The sequence below is a fragment of the Microcebus murinus genome, chromosome 24 (genome assembly GCF_040939455.1).
Source record: "Microcebus murinus isolate Inina chromosome 24, M.murinus_Inina_mat1.0, whole genome shotgun sequence".
Classification (NCBI taxonomy): domain Eukaryota; kingdom Metazoa; phylum Chordata; class Mammalia; order Primates; family Cheirogaleidae; genus Microcebus; species Microcebus murinus.
Window position 1 is genome coordinate 32,105,843 of NC_134127.1, and position 17,120 is coordinate 32,122,962.

Genomic DNA, 17,120 nt, shown 5'->3' on the forward strand with positions numbered 1-17,120 from the left:
GGAACTCCCTCCCCTCTCAGACTCTCAAGGTTTCCTCCAGCGTGTCGGTTCCCACAGAGCAGACCTTTGGTCTGAGACCTGACAGTCCAGATGCCACGCATGCTGCCGCGTGGCGGCGGTGTCGCGGCTTGGGACAAGAGGAGGCCCCACGGTGCGGGCTGGGGCGCCAGGCACCGCGCGGGCGCTGAGGGTGGGGGTGACCCCCACCCCGGGCCGCCGCCGCGCTCCCAGAAAGGGGACAGAACAAGAGGCAAAAAAAAAAAAAAAGCAGCAGCCTGTGGCACCCGGTATTCCCAGGCGGTCTCCCATCCAAGTACTAACCAGGCCCGACCCTGCTTAGCTTCCGAGACCAGACGAGATCGGGGGCGTTCAGGGTGATGTGGCCCTAGACGGCGGCGGAGGGCGCCCCTGCCCCGCTCGAGAAGCCGAGCCTCTCTGGGCTTCCCCGCCGCCGCCTCCCGCCCCAGGCCCCGCGCCGGGCCGGGCCGGGCCGGTTGAGTTCGCCGGCCGGGTCCCGCTGGCTCCCAGGGACGGGGGTGATGGGCGGGGCGGGGCGGGGCGGGGCGGGGCGGGGGGCTGTCTCTCTATACACACACACACACACTCACACTCACTCACACTCACACAAGATGCGCCTCCACGGCTGGACTCGCCAAGGTGGAGCCCTCCCAGCCCCCCTCGTCTCCTCGCCCGGCCTCCTTCACCTACCCGCTGCCCACCCCCAGCGCGTCGCTGCCGCTGACTGCGCACGCGCGGGACGCTCGCCCTTTGACCCCAGCCAGGGGCCGCCCTCCCCCACAACCCCTTTCAGCTGTGCCCCCCCCCTCGCCCTGTGGGTGGGCTGCCGCCTATTCCCCCGGGCCAGGGCTGGGGCACAGCCAGTGTATGGGGCGTCTCTCTCTGGGGATGTGTCCCATGGGTGGGGTGGGGTGGCGTGGTTTGGGGGGTGCTGAAGAAATCAGTCCCCTCCATCTCCTACCTCTGGAAAACGCCCAAGCCCGTGGAGAACTGCCGGCACCGCTTCGTGGGGGCCGGGACCCTCCTCCGTGTCCTCCTGTGGCCCAGTCCAAGGGGCCTGGGCCTGGCCGGGGCTGCATTGGACCCCGACCACCCTGGCGTGTGGACTCGCTAAAAATCGGCCATTAGATATTGGATTCCAGCTTCCTGGAGGTCATTTCACTAATGAGTGCACCGGAAAGAGTTTCCTAATCCATCTGTGAGGGTGGCAACTGAAAGAGAATTTGAAAGCTGACAGAATAGGCGAGGGAAGGCATAGGAGATTTCCACACCCAGCAAGGAAGACTTTCCCGAAATGGAAGAAAGAAACGAGCAAACAGAGACACCGGTAGCCCGCCCGGAAAAGAGTCTGCCCCTGAGAGAAAGCACCCTGACCAGGTTCACCCGTGGGTGGGTGGCGAGCTAGCGGCATTCAGAAGAGCGAGGCCCGCAGTCTGTGCGGAAGACACCTGCGCTCGGGTGTGTGTGGCGGCGCGATTCACAAGCAGCTCTAGACGTTAAACCCAGGAGAAGCCAGGGAGTTCCCAACGCCCCAGGTGTCCTCAGCCCACGACTGGCTGCTGTGGGAATGCGAAGCCCGGCTCCTTGTCTCAGAGCGGGGTTCCCAGGAGGATCAGGCTGAAGCTGGGACTTGGCCTCAAAGTGTCCCCTCGCATGGCCACCCCCTTCCCCTTCCTGCTCCTCTACTCCTGGTGCCCCTCCATCCAGGGGCCAGACCTTAAAGAGTCACCGCAAGAGAATCCTGGTCCCAAAGGAGCCTTCTGGGGGACCGGTGCTGAGAGAGGTTGTGGGCATGGCCCGCTGGGGCTCTGCCCGACATAGGGCTGAGAGATGCCACCTCCCAGCTCTGGGTCCCTGCAGGAAGTGTTGGCAAGCACAGGGCCGGTCCTCCAAAGGCCCAGGTGCAGGGAGCCCAGGCCAAGCAGCCTGTGGAAGAAGCCACTTGCCGTGCCACCCCGGGAACAGGACTGCAGGCCCCGGCCCTTCCCACCTCCTCCTCCTCCTCCTCCTCCTCTCCCCCGCCCCGCCCCCACAGGGCACAGGGCTCAGAGACACCTCAGACTCTTGCTACCCAAAGTGCAAAGGGCATCAGTTGCTCCTCCAACCCCCCCCCCCCCCCGCCCAGCAGACCACGTTGTCCAGCCAGCCCCCGGGCCTCCCTGGGGTGCCCAGCACAAAAGTGCAGACACCCACCGGACCCTCAGTCTCAGTTTTCGGAGGTTTTTGCCACTCTAAGGACCCGCAGGCCAGCTGGGCCTTCGGGCAGGACAGAGAGCCCCGGAATCCGACGTGGAGAGCTGCGTGTACGTCCCCATCAGGAGGCGGTCCCCACCTCCGCGGCTCTCCCCTTGCGGGGAGCGGCAGCCCAGCCGGCAGCCGCAGGGCCTCAGGGAAGACACCAGGCTGGGCCCCCGCGGCACAGCGGGGGCACGTCCCCCGCACTCACGCGACTTAGGGACGGCTGCTGGAGACTGCTGCGGCCACCCTGCTGCCGGGTTTCTGGAGGGCTTCCTGGAAGCAGCATCCACACCAAGCCCTTGGAAGGCCCAGGCGACGGAGGAGCCGGTCAGGCAGGGGCCGAGGACGGTGAGAGGCCGGGCGGGAAGGAGCGTGTCAGGCAGGGGCAGAGGACGGTGACCGGCCGGGCGGGGAGGAGCCGGTCAGGCGGGGGCCCAGGACAGTGACGGGCCTGGCCGGGGAGGAGTGCGTCAGGCAGGGGCAGAGGAGACGGGCTGGGTAAGGGTTAGGGTTACAGTTAGGGCACAATTCACAATCCCAAAGACGTGGAAGCGACCCGAGTGCCCATCCATCCAGGAGTGCATCAATAAAATGTGGCGCGTGGACACCACGGAGTGCCATTCGGCTGTGAGGAGCAGCGGTGAGAGGGCGCCTCTCGTGTTCTCCTGGCCAGAGCTGGAACCCGTTCCAGTAAGCCAAGTATCCCAAGAATGGACACACGGGCACCACGTGAGCGCGCTCACCAGCAAACTGGTACGAACGGATGGACGCCTAAGTGGACAGAGAGGAATCACCTTCATCGGGTGGGTGTCGGGCGGGCGGGTGGGGGGAGGGGAGGGGCATACACATCCATTAGGCATGGGGTGGGTGCGCACCGACTGGGGGATGGGCGCACTTGAAGCTCTGACCCGAGGGGGGAGGCTTGGAGAGGGCAAGGCACCCGACCTTAACATTGGTACCCCCACAATACGCTGGAACAACATGAGAGGTATATGAATAAGAACACAGGGGGGGCCGGGCGCGGTGGCTCACGCCTGTAATCCTAGCTCTCTGGGAGGCCGAGGCGGGCGGATTGCTCCAGGTCAGGAGTTCGAAACCAGCCTGAGCAAGAGCGAGACCCCGTCTCTACTAAAAATAGAAAGAAATTAATTGGCCAACTAATATATATAGAAAAACACAGCCGGGCGTGGTGGTGCATGCCTGTAGTCCCAACTACTCGGGAGGCTGAGGCAGCAGGATTGCTTGAGCCCGGAGATTGAGGTTGCTGTGAGCTAGGCTGACGCCATGGCACTCACTCTAGCCTGGGCAGCAAAAAGAGACTCTGTCTCAAAAAAAAAAAAAAAAAGAACACAGGGGGGAGGGCGGCACGGGCAACACATGTCACCTGAATACTTGTACTCCCATCATCTGCTTGAAAAGAGAGAGAAAAGAAAATGCAATCCTAGAGGTAAGAGACACTTTTTAAAAATAATGAATCCGAAGAGAAAAGTAAAAGGAGGCCTGTGGAGCAGGTCTGGGTGTGACTCCGGATCCCCCAACATCAGGTGCCACCACCAAAGATTCCTGCGTGTAGCCCATAGAACCCCAAAAGCAACGGGACGAGTTCTGGTCACATACTCCCTCAAAATGACATCCTGGCCTTCTTCTGGAACTCCCTCCCCTCTCAGACTCTCAAGGTTTCCTCCAGCGTGTCGGTTCCCACAGAGCAGACCTTTGGTCTGAGACCTGACAGTCCAGATGCCACGCATGCTGCCGCGTGGCGGCGGTGTCGCGGCTTGGGACAAGAGGAGGCCCCACGGTGCGGGCTGGGGCGCCAGGCACCGCGCGGGCGCTGAGGGTGGGGGTGACCCCCACCCCGGGCCGCCGCCGCGCTCCCAGAAAGGGGACAGAACAAGAGGCAAAAAAAAAAAAAAGCAGCAGCCTGTGGCACCCGGTATTCCCAGGCGGTCTCCCATCCAAGTACTAACCAGGCCCGACCCTGCTTAGCTTCCGAGACCAGACGAGATCGGGGGCGTTCAGGGTGGTGTGGCCCTAGACGGCGGCGGAGGGCGCCCCTGCCCCGCTCGAGAAGCCGAGCCTCTCTGGGCTTCCCCGCCGCCGCCTCCCGCCCCAGGCCCCGCGCCGGGCCGGGCCGGGCCGGTTGAGTTCGCCGGCCGGGTCCCGCTGGCTCCCAGGGACGGGGGTGATGGGCGGGGCGGGGCGGGGCGGGGCGGGGCGGGGGGCTGTCTCTCTATACACACACACACACACTCACACTCACTCACACTCACACAAGATGCGCCTCCACGGCTGGACTCGCCAAGGTGGAGCCCTCCCAGCCCCCCTCGTCTCCTCGCCCGGCCTCCTTCACCTACCCGCTGCCCACCCCCAGCGCGTCGCTGCCGCTGACTGCGCACGCGCGGGACGCTCGCCCTTTGACCCCAGCCAGGGGCCGCCCTCCCCCACAACCCCTTTCAGCTGTGCCCCCCCCCTCGCCCTGTGGGTGGGCTGCCGCCTATTCCCCCGGGCCAGGGCTGGGGCACAGCCAGTGTATGGGGCGTCTCTCTCTGGGGATGTGTCCCATGGGTGGGGTGGGGTGGCGTGGTTTGGGGGGTGCTGAAGAAATCAGTCCCCTCCATCTCCTACCTCTGGAAAACGCCCAAGCCCGTGGAGAACTGCCGGCACCGCTTCGTGGGGGCCGGGACCCTCCTCCGTGTCCTCCTGTGGCCCAGTCCAAGGGGCCTGGGCCTGGCCGGGGCTGCATTGGACCCCGACCACCCTGGCGTGTGGACTCGCTAAAAATCGGCCATTAGATATTGGATTCCAGCTTCCTGGAGGTCATTTCACTAATGAGTGCACCGGAAAGAGTTTCCTAATCCATCTGTGAGGGTGGCAACTGAAAGAGAATTTGAAAGCTGACAGAATAGGCGAGGGAAGGCATAGGAGATTTCCACACCCAGCAAGGAAGACTTTCCCGAAATGGAAGAAAGAAACGAGCAAACAGAGACACCGGTAGCCCGCCCGGAAAAGAGTCTGCCCCTGAGAGAAAGCACCCTGACCAGGTTCACCCGTGGGTGGGTGGCGAGCTAGCGGCATTCAGAAGAGCGAGGCCCGCAGTCTGTGCGGAAGACACCTGCGCTCGGGTGTGTGTGGCGGCGCGATTCACAAGCAGCTCTAGACGTTAAACCCAGGAGAAGCCAGGGAGTTCCCAACGCCCCAGGTGTCCTCAGCCCACGACTGGCTGCTGTGGGAATGCGAAGCCCGGCTCCTTGTCTCAGAGCGGGGTTCCCAGGAGGATCAGGCTGAAGCTGGGACTTGGCCTCAAAGTGTCCCCTCGCATGGCCACCCCCTTCCCCTTCCTGCTCCTCTACTCCTGGTGCCCCTCCATCCAGGGGCCAGACCTTAAAGAGTCACCGCAAGAGAATCCTGGTCCCAAAGGAGCCTTCTGGGGGACCGGTGCTGAGAGAGGTTGTGGGCATGGCCCGCTGGGGCTCTGCCCGACATAGGGCTGAGAGATGCCACCTCCCAGCTCTGGGTCCCTGCAGGAAGTGTTGGCAAGCACAGGGCCGGTCCTCCAAAGGCCCAGGTGCAGGGAGCCCAGGCCAAGCAGCCTGTGGAAGAAGCCACTTGCCGTGCCACCCCGGGAACAGGACTGCAGGCCCCGGCCCTTCCCACCTCCTCCTCCTCCTCCTCCTCCTCCCCCCCGCCCCGCCCCCACAGGGCACAGGGCTCAGAGACACCTCAGACTCTTGCTACCCAAAGTGCAAAGGGCATCAGTTGCTCCTCCAACCCCCCCCCCCCCCCCCGCCCAGCAGACCACGTTGTCCAGCCAGCCCCCGGGCCTCCCTGGGGTGCCCAGCACAAAAGTGCAGACACCCACCGGACCCTCAGTCTCAGTTTTCGGAGGTTTTTGCCACTCTAAGGACCCGCAGGCCAGCTGGGCCTTCGGGCAGGACAGAGAGCCCCGGAATCCGACGTGGAGAGCTGCGTGTACGTCCCCATCAGGAGGCGGTCCCCACCTCCGCGGCTCTCCCCTTGCGGGGAGCGGCAGCCCAGCCGGCAGCCGCAGGGCCTCAGGGAAGACACCAGGCTGGGCCCCCGCGGCACAGCGGGGGCACGTCCCCCGCACTCACGCGACTTAGGGACGGCTGCTGGAGACTGCTGCGGCCACCCTGCTGCCGGGTTTCTGGAGGGCTTCCTGGAAGCAGCATCCACACCAAGCCCTTGGAAGGCCCAGGCGACGGAGGAGCCGGTCAGGCAGGGGCCGAGGACGGTGAGAGGCCGGGCGGGAAGGAGCGTGTCAGGCAGGGGCAGAGGACGGTGACCGGCCGGGCGGGGAGGAGCCGGTCAGGCGGGGGCCCAGGACAGTGACGGGCCTGGCCGGGGAGGAGTGCGTCAGGCAGGGGCAGAGGAGACGGGCTGGGTAAGGGTTAGGGTTACAGTTAGGGCACAATTCACAATCCCAAAGACGTGGAAGCGACCCGAGTGCCCATCCATCCAGGAGTGCATCAATAAAATGTGGCGCGTGGACACCACGGAGTGCCATTCGGCTGTGAGGAGCAGCGGTGAGAGGGCGCCTCTCGTGTTCTCCTGGCCAGAGCTGGAACCCGTTCCAGTAAACCAAGTATCCCAAGAATGGACACACGAGCACCACGTGAGCGCGCTCACCAGCAAACTGGTACGAACGGATGGACGCCTAAGTGGACGGAGAGGAATCACCTTCATCGGGTGGGTGTCGGGCGGGTGGGGGGAGGGGAGGGGCATACACATCCATTAGGCATGGGGTGGGTGCGCACCGACTGGGGGATGGGCGCACTTGAAGCTCTGACCCGAGGGGGGAGGCTTGGAGAGGGCAAGGCACCCGACCTTAACATTGGTACCCCCACAATACGCTGGAACAACATGAGAGGTATATGAATAAGAACACAGGGGGGGCCGGGCGCGGTGGCTCACGCCTGTAATCCTAGCTCTCTGGGAGGCCGAGGCGGGCGGATTGCTCCAGGTCAGGAGTTCGAAACCAGCCTGAGCAAGAGCGAGACCCCGTCTCTACTAAAAATAGAAAGAAATTAATTGGCCAACTAATATATATAGAAAAACACAGCCGGGCGTGGTGGTGCATGCCTGTAGTCCCAACTACTCGGGAGGCTGAGGCAGCAGGATTGCTTGAGCCCGGAGATTGAGGTTGCTGTGAGCTAGGCTGACGCCATGGCACTCACTCTAGCCTGGGCAGCAAAACGAGACTCTGTCTCAAAAAATAAAAAAAAAAGAACACAGGGGGGAGGGCGGCACGGGCAACACATGTCACCTGAATACTTGTACTCCCATCATCTGCTTGAAAAGAGAGAGAAAAGAAAATGCAATCCTAGAGGTAAGAGACACTTTTTAAAAATAATGAATCCGAAGAGAAAAGTAAAAGGAGGCCTGTGGAGCAGGTCTGGGTGTGACTCCGGATCCCCCAACATCAGGTGCCACCACCAAAGATTCCTGCGTGTAGCCCATAGAACCCCAAAAGCAACGGGACGAGTTCTGGTCACATACTCCCTCAAAATGACATCCTGGCCTTCTTCTGGAACTCCCTCCCCTCTCAGACTCTCAAGGTTTCCTCCAGCGTGTCGGTTCCCACAGAGCAGACCTTTGGTCTGAGACCTGACAGTCCAGATGCCACGCATGCTGCCGCGTGGCGGCGGTGTCGCGGCTTGGGACAAGAGGAGGCCCCACGGTGCGGGCTGGGGCGCCAGGCACCGCGCGGGCGCTGAGGGTGGGGGTGACCCCCACCCCGGGCCGCCGCCGCGCTCCCAGAAAGGGGACAGAACAAGAGGCAAAAAAAAAAAAAAAGCAGCAGCCTGTGGCACCCGGTATTCCCAGGCGGTCTCCCATCCAAGTACTAACCAGGCCCGACCCTGCTTAGCTTCCGAGACCAGACGAGATCGGGGGCGTTCAGGGTGGTGTGGCCCTAGACGGCGGCGGAGGGCGCCCCTGCCCCGCTCGAGAAGCCGAGCCTCTCTGGGCTTCCCCGCCGCCGCCTCCCGCCCCAGGCCCCGCGCCGGGCCGGGCCGGGCCGGTTGAGTTCGCCGGCCGGGTCCCGCTGGCTCCCAGGGACGGGGGTGATGGGCGGGGCGGGGCGGGGCGGGGCGGGGTGGGGGGCTGTCTCTCTATACACACACACACACACTCACACTCACTCACACTCACACAAGATGCGCCTCCACGGCTGGACTCGCCAAGGTGGAGCCCTCCCAGCCCCCCTCGTCTCCTCGCCCGGCCTCCTTCACCTACCCGCTGCCCACCCCCAGCGCGTCGCTGCCGCTGACTGCGCACGCGCGGGACGCTCGCCCTTTGACCCCAGCCAGGGGCCGCCCTCCCCCACAACCCCTTTCAGCTGTGCCCCCCCCTCGCCCTGTGGGTGGGCTGCCGCCTATTCCCCCGGGCCAGGGCTGGGGCACAGCCAGTGTATGGGGCGTCTCTCTCTGGGGATGTGTCCCATGGGTGGGGTGGGGTGGCGTGGTTTGGGGGGTGCTGAAGAAATCAGTCCCCTCCATCTCCTACCTCTGGAAAACGCCCAAGCCCGTGGAGAACTGCCGGCACCGCTTCGTGGGGGCCGGGACCCTCCTCCGTGTCCTCCTGTGGCCCAGTCCAAGGGGCCTGGGCCTGGCCGGGGCTGCATTGGACCCCGACCACCCTGGCGTGTGGACTCGCTAAAAATCGGCCATTAGATATTGGATTCCAGCTTCCTGGAGGTCATTTCACTAATGAGTGCACCGGAAAGAGTTTCCTAATCCATCTGTGAGGGTGGCAACTGAAAGAGAATTTGAAAGCTGACAGAATAGGCGAGGGAAGGCATAGGAGATTTCCACACCCAGCAAGGAAGACTTTCCCGAAATGGAAGAAAGAAACGAGCAAACAGAGACACCGGTAGCCCGCCCGGAAAAGAGTCTGCCCCTGAGAGAAAGCACCCTGACCAGGTTCACCCGTGGGTGGGTGGCGAGCTAGCGGCATTCAGAAGAGCGAGGCCCGCAGTCTGTGCGGAAGACACCTGCGCTCGGGTGTGTGTGGCGGCGTGATTCACAAGCAGCTCTAGACGTTAAACCCAGGAGAAGCCAGGGAGTTCCCAACGCCCCAGGTGTCCTCAGCCCACGACTGGCTGCTGTGGGAATGCGAAGCCCGGCTCCTTGTCTCAGAGCGGGGTTCCCAGGAGGATCAGGCTGAAGCTGGGACTTGGCCTCAAAGTGTCCCCTCGCATGGCCACCCCCTTCCCCTTCCTGCTCCTCTACTCCTGGTGCCCCTCCATCCAGGGGCCAGACCTTAAAGAGTCACCGCAAGAGAATCCTGGTCCCAAAGGAGCCTTCTGGGGGACCGGTGCTGAGAGAGGTTGTGGGCATGGCCCGCTGGGGCTCTGCCCGACATAGGGCTGAGAGATGCCACCTCCCAGCTCTGGGTCCCTGCAGGAAGTGTTGGCAAGCACAGGGCCGGTCCTCCAAAGGCCCAGGTGCAGGGAGCCCAGGCCAAGCAGCCTGTGGAAGAAGCCACTTGCCGTGCCACCCCGGGAACAGGACTGCAGGCCCCGGCCCTTCCCACCTCCTCCTCCTCCTCCTCCTCCTCCCCCCCGCCCCGCCCCCACAGGGCAGAGGGCTCAGAGACACCTCAGACTCTTGCTACCCAAAGTGCAAAGGGCATCAGTTGCTCCTCCAAACCCCCCGCCCAGCAGACCACGTTGTCCAGCCAGCCCCCGGGCCTCCCTGGGGTGCCCAGCACAAAAGTGCAGACACCCACCGGACCCTCAGTCTCAGTTTTCGGAGGTTTTTGCCACTCTAAGGACCCGCAGGCCAGCTGGGCCTTCGGGCAGGACAGAGAGCCCCGGAATCCGACGTGGAGAGCTGCGTGTACGTCCCCATCAGGAGGCGGTCCCCACCTCCGCGGCTCTCCCCTTGCGGGGAGCGGCAGCCCAGCCGGCAGCCGCAGGGCCTCAGGGAAGACACCAGGCTGGGCCCCCGCGGCACAGCGGGGGCACGTCCCCCGCACTCACGCGACTTAGGGACGGCTGCTGGAGACTGCTGCGGCCACCCTGCTGCCGGGTTTCTGGAGGGCTTCCTGGAAGCAGCATCCACACCAAGCCCTTGGAAGGCCCAGGCGACGGAGGAGCCGGTCAGGCAGGGGCCGAGGACGGTGAGAGGCCGGGCGGGAAGGAGCGTGTCAGGCAGGGGCAGAGGACGGTGACCGGCCGGGCGGGGAGGAGCCGGTCAGGCGGGGGCCCAGGACAGTGACGGGCCTGGCCGGGGAGGAGTGCGTCAGGCAGGGGCAGAGGAGACGGGCTGGGTAAGGGTTAGGGTTACAGTTAGGGCACAATTCACAATCCCAAAGACGTGGAAGCGACCCGAGTGCCCATCCATCCAGGAGTGCATCAATAAAATGTGGCGCGTGGACACCACGGAGTGCCATTCGGCTGTGAGGAGCAGCGGTGAGAGGGCGCCTCTCGTGTTCTCCTGGCCAGAGCTGGAACCCGTTCCAGTAAGCCAAGTATCCCAAGAATGGACACACGGGCACCACGTGAGCGCGCTCACCAGCAAACTGGTACGAACGGATGGACGCCTAAGTGGACAGAGAGGAATCACCTTCATCGGGTGGGTGTCGGGCGGGCGGGTGGGGGGAGGGGAGGGGCATACACATCCATTAGGCATGGGGTGGGTGCGCACCGACTGGGGGATGGGCGCACTTGAAGCTCTGACCCGAGGGGGGAGGCTTGGAGAGGGCAAGGCACCCGACCTTAACATTGGTACCCCCACAATACGCTGGAACAACATGAGAGGTATATGAATAAGAACACAGGGGGGGCCGGGCGCGGTGGCTCACGCCTGTAATCCTAGCTCTCTGGGAGGCCGAGGCGGGCGGATTGCTCCAGGTCAGGAGTTCGAAACCAGCCTGAGCAAGAGCGAGACCCCGTCTCTACTAAAAATAGAAAGAAATTAATTGGCCAACTAATATATATAGAAAAACACAGCCGGGCGTGGTGGTGCATGCCTGTAGTCCCAACTACTCGGGAGGCTGAGGCAGCAGGATTGCTTGAGCCCGGAGATTGAGGTTGCTGTGAGCTAGGCTGACGCCATGGCACTCACTCTAGCCTGGGCAGCAAAAAGAGACTCTGTCTCAAAAAAAAAAAAAAAAAGAACACAGGGGGGAGGGCGGCACGGGCAACACATGTCACCTGAATACTTGTACTCCCATCATCTGCTTGAAAAGAGAGAGAAAAGAAAATGCAATCCTAGAGGTAAGAGACACTTTTTAAAAATAATGAATCCGAAGAGAAAAGTAAAAGGAGGCCTGTGGAGCAGGTCTGGGTGTGACTCCGGATCCCCCAACATCAGGTGCCACCACCAAAGATTCCTGCGTGTAGCCCATAGAACCCCAAAAGCAACGGGACGAGTTCTGGTCACATACTCCCTCAAAATGACATCCTGGCCTTCTTCTGGAACTCCCTCCCCTCTCAGACTCTCAAGGTTTCCTCCAGCGTGTCGGTTCCCACAGAGCAGACCTTTGGTCTGAGACCTGACAGTCCAGAAGCCACGCATGCTGCCGCGTGGCGGCGGTGTCGCGGCTTGGGACAAGAGGAGGCCCCACGGTGCGGGCTGGGGCGCCAGGCACCGCGCGGGCGCTGAGGGTGGGGGTGACCCCCACCCCGGGCCGCCGCCGCGCTCCCAGAAAGGGGACAGAACAAGAGGCAAGAAAAAAAAAAAAAAAAAAAGCAGCAGCCTGTGGCACCCGGTATTCCCAGGCGGTCTCCCATCCAAGTACTAACCAGGCCCGACCCTGCTTAGCTTCCGAGACCAGACGAGATCGGGGGCGTTCAGGGTGGTGTGGCCCTAGACGGCGGCGGAGGGCGCCCCTGCCCCGCTCGAGAAGCCGAGCCTCTCTGGGCTTCCCCGCCGCCGCCTCCCGCCCCAGGCCCCGCGCCGGGCGGGGCCGGGCCGGCCGGGTCCCGCGGGCTCCCAGGGACGGGGGTGATGGGCGGGGCGGGGCGGGGCGGGGCGGGGTGGGGGGCTGTCTCTCTATACACACACACACACACTCACACTCACTCACACTCACACAAGATGCGCCTCCACGGCTGGACTCGCCAAGGTGGAGCCCTCCCAGCCCCCCTCGTCTCCTCGCCCGGCCTCCTTCACCTACCCGCTGCCCACCCCCAGCGCGTCGCTGCCGCTGACTGCGCACGCGCGGGACGCTCGCCCTTTGACCCCAGCCAGGGGCCGCCCTCCCCCACAACCCCTTTCAGCTGCGCCCCCCCCTCGCCCTGTGGGTGGGCTGCCGCCTATTCCCCCGGGCCAGGGCTGGGGCACAGCCAGTGTATGGGGCGTCTCTCTCTGGGGATGTGTCCCATGGGTGGGGTGGGGTGGCGTGGTTTGGGGGGCGCTGAAGAAATCAGTCCCCTCCATCTCCTACCTCTGGAAAACGCCCAAGCCCGTGGAGAACTGCCGGCACCGCTTCGTGGGGGCCGGGACCCTCCTCCGTGTCCTCCTGTGGCCCAGTCCAAGGGGCCTGGGCCTGGCCGGGGCTGCTTTGGACCCCGACCACCCTGGCGTGTGGACTCGCTAAAAATCGGCCATTAGATATTGGATTCCAGCTTCCTGGAGGTCATTTCACTAATGAGTGCACCGGAAAGAGTTTCCTAATCCATCTGTGAGGGTGGCAACTGAAGGAGAATTTTAAAGCTGACAGAATAGGCGAGGGAAGGCATAGGAGATTTCCACACCCAGCAAGGAAGACTTTCCCGAAATGGAAGAAAGAAACGAGCAAACAGAGACACCGGTAGCCCGCCCGGAAAAGAGTCTGCCCCTGAGAGAAAGCACCCTGACCAGGTTCACCCGTGGGTGGGTGGCGAGCTAGCGGCATTCAGAAGAGCGAGGCCCGCAGTCTGTGCGGAAGACACCTGCACTCGGGTGTGTGTGGCGGCGCGATTCACAAGCAGCTCCAGATGTTAAACCAAGGAGAAGCCAGGGAGTTCCCAACGCCCCAGGTGTCCTCAGCCCACGACTGGCTGCTGTGGGAATGCGAAGCCCGGCTCCTTGTCTCAGAGCGGGGTTCCCAGGAGGATCAGGCTGAAGCTGGGACTTGGCCTCAAAGTGTCCCCTCGCATGGCCACCCCCTTCCCCTTCCTGCTCCTCTACTCCTGGTGCCCCTCCATCCAGGGGCCAGACCTTAGAGTCACCGCAAGAGAATCCTGGTCCCAAAGGAGCCTTCTGGGGGACCGGTGCTGAGAGAGGTTGTGGGCATGGCCCGCTGGGGCTCTGCCCGACCCAGGGCTGAGAGACGCAACCTCCCAGCTCTGGGTCCCTGCAGGAAGTGTTGGCAAGCACAGGGCCGGTCCTCCAAAGGCCCAGGTGCAGGGAGCCCAGGCCAAGCAGCCTGTGGAAGAAGCCACTTGCCGTGCCACCCCGGGAACAGGACTGCAGGCCCCGGCCCTTCCCACCTCCTCCTCCTCCTCTTCCCCCCCACCCCCCGCCCCCACCCCTCCACCGACATGGCACAGGGCTCAGAGACACCTCAGACCCTTGCTACCCAAAGTGCAAAGGGCATCGGTTGCTCCTCCAAACCCCCCGCCCAGCAGACCACGTTGTCCAGCCAGCCCCCGGGCCTCCCTGGGGTGCCCAGCACAAAAGTGCAGACACCCACGGGACCCTCAGTCTCAGTTTTCGGATGTTTTTGCCACTCTAAGGACCCGCAGGCCAGCTGGGCCTTCGGGCAGGACAGAGAGCCCCGGAATCCGACGTGGAGAGCTGCGTGTACGTCCCCATCAGGAGGCGGTCCCCACCTCCGGGGCTCTCCCCTTGCGGGGAGCGGCAGCCCCAGGGCCTCAGGCAAGACACCAGGCTGGGCCCCCCCACGGCACAGCGGGGGGGGGGGGAGGGGGCACAGCGGGGGGGCACGTTCCCCCGCACAAGCGCCTTAGGGACGGCTGCTGGAGACTGCTGCGGCCACCCTGCTGCCGGGTTTCTGGAGGGCTTCCTGGAAGCAGCGTCCACACCAAGCCCTTGGAAGGCCCAGGCGACGGAGGAGCCAGCCGGTCAGGCAGGGGCCGAGGACGGTGAGAGGCCGGGCGGGAAGGAGCATGTCAGGCAGGGGCAGAGGACGGTGACAGGCCGGGCGGGAAGGAGCCGGTCAGGCGGGGGCCCAGGACAGTGACGGGCCTGGCCGGGGAGGAGCGAGTCAGGCAGGGGCAGAGGAGACGGGCTGGGTAAGGGTTAGGGTTACAGTTAGGGCACAATTCACAATCGCAAAGATGTGGAAGCCACCCGAGTGCCCATCCATCCAGGAGTGCATTAATAAAATGTGGCGCGTGGACACCACGGAGTGCCATTCGGCTGTGAGGAGCAGCGGTGAGAGGGCACCTCTCGTGTTCTCCTGGCCAGAGCTGGAACCCGTTCCAGTAAGCCAAGTATCCCAAGAATGGACACACGAGCACCACGTGAGCGCGCTCACCGGCAAATTGGTACGAACGGATGGACACCTAAGTGGACAGAGAGGAATCCCCTTTCTCGGGTGGGTGTCGGGCGGGTGGGGGGAGGGGATGGGCATACACATCCATTAGGAATGGGGTGGGTGCGCACCGACTGGGGCATGGGCGCACTTGAAGCTAATGACCCGAGGGGGGAGGCTGGGAGAGGGCAACGTACCCGACCTTAACATTGGTACCCCCACAATACGCTGGAGGTATACAACATGAGAGGTAAATGAATAAGAACACAGGGGGGAGGGGGGCACGGGCAACACATGTCACCTGAATACTTGTACTCCCATCATCTGCTTGAAAAGAGAGAGAAAAGAAAATGCAATAATAGAGGCCGGGCGCGGTGGCTCACGCCTGTAATCCTAGCTCTTGGGAGGCCGAGGCGGGTGGATTGCTCAAGGTCAGGAGTTCAAAACCAGCCTGAGCAAGAGCGAGACCCCGTCTCTACTATAAATAGAAAGAAATTGATTGGCCAACTGATATATATATATATATAAAAAAAATTAGCCGGGCATAGTGGCGCATGCCTGTAGTCCCAGCTACTCGGGAGGCTGAGGCAGAAGGATCACTCGAGCCCAGGAGTTTGAGGTTGCTGTGAGCTAGGGTGACGCCACGGCACTCACTCTAGCCTGGACAACAAAGTGAGACTCTGTCTCAAAAAAAAAAAAAAAAAAGAAAAAAAAAAAAAAGAAAATGCAATAATAGAGGTAAGAGACACTTTTTAAAAATAATGAATCCGAAGAGAAAAGTAAAAGGAGGCCTGTGGAGCAGGTCTGGGTGTGACTCCGGATCCCCCAACATCAGGTGCCACCACCAAAGATTCCTACGTGGAGCCCGTAGAACCCCAAAAGCAACGGGACGAGTTCTGGTCACATACTCCCTCAAAATGACATCCTGGCCTTCTTCTGGAACTCCCTCCCCTCTCAGACTCTCAAGGTTTCCTCCAGCGTGTCGGTTCCCACAGAGCAGACCTTTGGTCTGAGACCTGACAGTCCAGATGCCACGCGTGCTGCCGCGTGGCGGCGGTGTCGCGGCTTGGGACAAGAGGAGGCCCCACGGTGCGGGCTGGGGCGCCAGGCACAGCGGCGGGCGCTGAGGGTGGGGGTGACCCCCACCCCGGGCCGCCGCCGCGCTCCCAGAAAGGGGACAGAACGAGAGGCAAAAAAAAAAAAAAAAGCCGCCGCCTAGGGCACCCGTGATTCCCGGGCGGTCTCCCATCCAAGTACTAACGAGGCCCGACCCTGCTTAGCTTCCGAGACCAGAGGAGATGGGGGGCGTTCAGGGTGGTGTGGCCCTAGACGGCGGAGGGCGCCCCTGCCCCGCTCGAGAAGCCGAGCCTCTCTGCGCTTCCCCGCCGCCGCCTCCCGCCCCAGGCCCCGCGCCGGGCCGGGCCTGTTGAGTTCGCCGGCGGCCGGGTCCGGCGGGCTCCGAGGGACCGGGGTGATGGGCGGGGCGGGGCGGGGCGGGGCGGGGCGGGGGGCTGTCTCTCTCTACACACACACACACTCACACTCACTCACACTCACACAAGATGCGCCTCCACGGCTGGACTCGCCAAGGTGGAGACCTTCCAGCCCCCCTCCTCTCCCCGCCTGGCCTCCTTCACCTACCCGCCGCCCACCCCCAGCGCGTCGCCGCCGCTGACTGCGCACGCGCCCGGCGCTCGCCCTCTGACCCCAGCCAGGGGCCGCCCTCCCCCACAACCGCTTTCAGCTGTGCCCCCCTCCCCCCGCCCTGTGGGTGGGCTGCCGCCTATTCCCCCGGGCCAGGACTGGGGCACAGCGCAAGGGGGAGGGGAGCGAGTGTATGGGGCATCTCTCTCTGGGGATGTGTCCCATGGGTGGGGTGGGGTGGGGTGGCGTGGTTTGTGGGGCGCTGAAGAAATCAGTCCCCTCCATCTCCCACCTCTGGAAAACGCCCAAGCCCTTGGAGAACTGCCGGCACCGCTACCGTGGGGGCCGGGACCCTCCTCTGTGTCCTCCTGTGGCCCAGTCCAAGGGGCCTGGGCCTGGCCGGGGCTGCATTGGACCCCGACCACCCTGGCGTGTGGACTCGCCAAAAATCGGCCATTAGATATTGGATTCCAGCTTCCTTGAGGTCATTTCACTAATGAGTGCACCGGAAAGAGTTTCCTAATCCATCTGTGAGGGTGGCAACTGAAAGAGAATTTGAAAGCTGACAGAATAGGCGAGGGAAGGCATAGGAGATTTCCACACCCAGCAAGGAAGCCTTTCCCGAAATGGAAGAAAGAAACGAGCAAACAGAGACACCGGTAGCCCGCCCGGATCAGAGTCTGCCCCCGAGAGAAAGCACCCTGACCAGGTTCACCCGTGGGTGGGTGGCGAGCTAGCGGCATTCAGAAGAGCGAGGCCCGCAGTCTGTGCGG

General features: G+C 63.2%; 3 non-coding genes and 2 pseudogenes across 3 annotated transcripts; all 5 read right to left on the reverse strand.

Moving 5' to 3' along the window:
• Positions 1-272: 272 nt before the first annotated feature.
• Positions 273-391, reverse strand: LOC142864212 (uncharacterized; annotated as a pseudogene).
• A 3,783-nt stretch (positions 392-4,174) lies between these two features.
• Positions 4,175-4,293, reverse strand: LOC142864156 (5S ribosomal RNA). Its single transcript, XR_012914741.1, has one exon. It is a non-coding gene; the product is annotated as a 5S ribosomal RNA (ribosomal RNA).
• Positions 4,294-8,075: 3,782 nt separating this feature from the next.
• On the reverse strand, positions 8,076-8,194 carry LOC142864157 (5S ribosomal RNA). The gene has a single exon (XR_012914742.1). It is a non-coding gene; the product is annotated as a 5S ribosomal RNA (ribosomal RNA).
• A 3,782-nt stretch (positions 8,195-11,976) lies between these two features.
• Positions 11,977-12,095, reverse strand: LOC142864159 (5S ribosomal RNA). The gene has a single exon (XR_012914744.1). It is a non-coding gene; the product is annotated as a 5S ribosomal RNA (ribosomal RNA).
• Positions 12,096-15,915: 3,820 nt separating this feature from the next.
• Positions 15,916-16,034, reverse strand: LOC142864232 (uncharacterized; annotated as a pseudogene).
• Positions 16,035-17,120: the final 1,086 nt, after the last annotated feature.